Here is a 3,440-nt window from a genome sequence, read left to right as displayed (position 1 = left end):
AGACATGGGCAGTACGAAAAGCCTACTGAAACTGAGCCCATGTGACAGTGTCGATAGGATAGGTGGCTGTGAAATTCTCCCACCATGCTGCTGCAGGTCCATCCAGTTGGTGTGCGGCAAAAGGAACCTTCTCAGCATCTGTGCATCCTGCTGTGGTTAACTCCCTTCCAATACGGCGTAGCCAATCATCTGCAACTATTGGCTCGACGCTACTGGAGAACACCGGCGGCTGTAACCTTAAGAAACGGGCAAGGTTATCCACTGGCGGTGGGTTGTTGTTGGCGTTGTTGTTGTTGGCATTGCCCTGGTTCTGAACTAGCAATTGCATCAAGGCATTCTGTTGCTGGATCAATTGGGTGATCTTTGGTGGGAAAACAAAATCGGGGTCTCTTCTCGGAGGCATCTGATGGGTTTAGATGGAAGAGATTAGAATAGAAAAAAGATCTAGGGGAGAAACACTACCCATATGTATATGAGGCAAACACAAGCATTCATTCAATTAATCAAGCAAGGGCATACAAAACGGTCTAGGACTATCGCAAAAGTGCTAACCTACTACTAGTTACATGGGGGAAATACTACTATAATATGGTGGTCATCTAGAAATTTTGATCGGTGGAAGACTCCATGATGTCTGCTCCAGCTTCATCTTCGTAGTCATCATCACTTGGGTCTGAATCGGTGTCGTCGATGATGATGTAGTTGTCCGGACAGGTGGGACCTCCTTCCTCTTCTCTCGGGGCTGGTCCTCCCATGAAGATTCCGATCTTCTCGACTAGGTTGTCATTCTTCGCCAATAGGGTCTTGATTTCCTCCTCATATCCATCGCGTGTAAACTTGAGTTCTTCCTCCAGCTCGATGATCCTAGTTTTCTCCTTCTTCAACTCCATCATGTCTGCGCACATCTGGTTCTCCTGACGTCGAATGTGCTGGTTTTGCTCCTGGATAAAAGCTGCAACAGATCTATCCTTCCTGGTTCTGATCATCTCCCATTGTTCATCTCGGCGCCCACATATTTGATAGGTGGTGTCCTTGAGCTCCCTGTTGTAGATTTCTCCAATGCGTCCCATGGTAATATGGGCTGCCATACTCTTGCCAAGGCTCCAAGTGGGTGCTTCGAAAGAAAACTCTATGGGTTTGGAAGTTGGCGAGAACGTCCTTCCTAGAACTCGTACTTGAATCATCCAGCGCTCTTCTTCTGGTAAGGTGGCGTTGTACGTCCCGGTGAAGCTTGGTATTCCAATATTCAAGTACCTAGTGACTTCCTTCAAGTGGCGTCCAAAAGGCGTGTCTTCATCCGGTTGAGCAAACTTGTTCTTCATCTCCTTCATCCTAAAGAGTGGAAAATGGAGAGGAGTCAGAAATGAGTAGAGAAGAGTGACCTATGGTTTATCTTAGTGGTCGTGTCCTACACTCAGCGTGTGCTCTGATATCATCTTGTAGCGACCCGACCTCAGATGGTCAAGTCTCTGTGCTTCTGTGTCATCCCTGGATCGGTAATGCTGACAGACACAGTACTCGAAGGATTTATAACAGAGTAGCAATCACACACTTATTACATCGAATGTCTCAAAAGAGAACTTATTACAATAATATGGCTTAAGGCCATCTAATGCGATAACAGCGGAAGGCTTGGAAGATAAAGTGAGTCCATCAACTCCAACGGCATAGCTGAGCTGGACGGCAATGACCTATCGAACCTTACTCCTCGTTTGAAAAGTCTGCAACATAATACGTTGCAGCCCGAGAATGGGTCAGCACATGGAATATGCTGGCAATGTAACACAACAGAGCAATAATAGAGTAATGCTACCACTACATGCATATTTGGTTGGTGGAAAGCTCTATGGTTACAATTTTTGCAAAAAAGCCAATTTTTCCCTACAATAAAGGAATATAATTTTAATTTAACTATCATGGTGGTTGAAACATCATTTGAGAAGGTAACCCCAACTCAATGATCCCAATTAACATAGTTAACATCCCATCAATATTAATTTAGAGTGTTGAGATACATGTGAATACTCAAGTACTAGATACTCAGAATTGTCCATAACCGGGGACACGGCTAACCATGATTAGATTGTACACTCTGCAGAGGTTTGCGCACTTTTCCCCACAAGACTCGATCGCCTCCGATGATTTCTCGCACTACAGGGTGTTTGAGAAACGGATGACCGAGACACAGTCTTTCAGAAACATTAACTCTCTACTCCGGGTAGACCATACCAAACCTACAAAACCCACTACCTGCTGATCCACCTCTTCAAGAGCTTCACGTAACTTACTCAACTATGCTAGAGCCCATAATAGCTTGTGGCTACACACGGAAGTTTCTAGCATGAATAGACTCAGTTCCCTTTGAGCCTGGGTGGCGGTCCATAGGAGAATCACACGGTAACCCCGGGATTTCCAAAAATAAAACAGGCAATCACTGGATACCCCAGGTGCCTCAATCCACCCAGATGTGTATTAAAGTTGCCACCTTAAGTAAACCATTAATTTAAAATCTCACATCTGTCATGGATACACTCAAACCCAATCCACGTCTACGAGCATAGCATGGCAAGATAAGCATAACATAGAAGTAACTCCCAAGGGTTTGATAATAACAGGGCAATAGGTTCTACCTCAACAACTACTTCCCAAAACCCACATGTTAAATACATCCTAGTCATGCAATGTTTGTGGATTGAAACTAATGCATAAAAACTGGGTATGAAAAGAGTATGATCAATCTGTTACTTGCCTTGCTGACGATCCGTGAATCCTAGAGACTCGTAGTATACTGCTTCGCACTCCGGGAATTCTACGCAAACAAACAATAACATACATAAGAAACAAACAAGGATGCACGAATAGAACTCCAAATAAAAGAGTTTGACCGGAGAGTTCAACTTAAGAACTCCGGTTTGCAAAAAGAAACAAATCAAACGGAGCAACGAAACTCAAACGGCGAAAGAAATAAGATCCATTTACTAATCTGAACTAGGGTCAAATTTTACAGAAACGAAAACTTGTTTCAGTTGATTATTCGGAAAGAGGGTTTCGAGATGAAACTCCAGGCACTTGAATCGCCTGATTCCGATAAACGAGCGAAAAGATAAACAGGTTCGAACATCGGATCAGAAATCGCGATCAGAATAATCGCGGAATAAATCCGATAAAAAGAAAAACGACAAACGGCTAAACGAATGAACGTTCGTTAGCAGAGAAATAAACGACGAACACGTTTGTTAAAACAAACGGACGAGCGAATGCTCGCTAAGTAAATAAAACGAAGAAATAAAACCGATCTATATAAAAAAACAAACTAGGGTTTTCTCAAAAAAATAAACCGAAGGGTTTTTTTTAAAAAAGAAAACCGGCAGCAGGGCGGCTACCTCCGGCGAGGTCGTTCGGCAGGGCGGGCGGCTCCGGCGGGGCTCGGCGGGGCGGCA

The sequence above is a fragment of the Triticum dicoccoides genome, chromosome 4B (assembly GCF_002162155.2).
Source record: "Triticum dicoccoides isolate Atlit2015 ecotype Zavitan chromosome 4B, WEW_v2.0, whole genome shotgun sequence".
In the NCBI taxonomy this organism is placed as follows: domain Eukaryota; kingdom Viridiplantae; phylum Streptophyta; class Magnoliopsida; order Poales; family Poaceae; genus Triticum; species Triticum dicoccoides.
The sequence above is the reverse complement of the archived record's forward strand: the minus strand, read 5'-3'. Positions refer to the sequence as shown.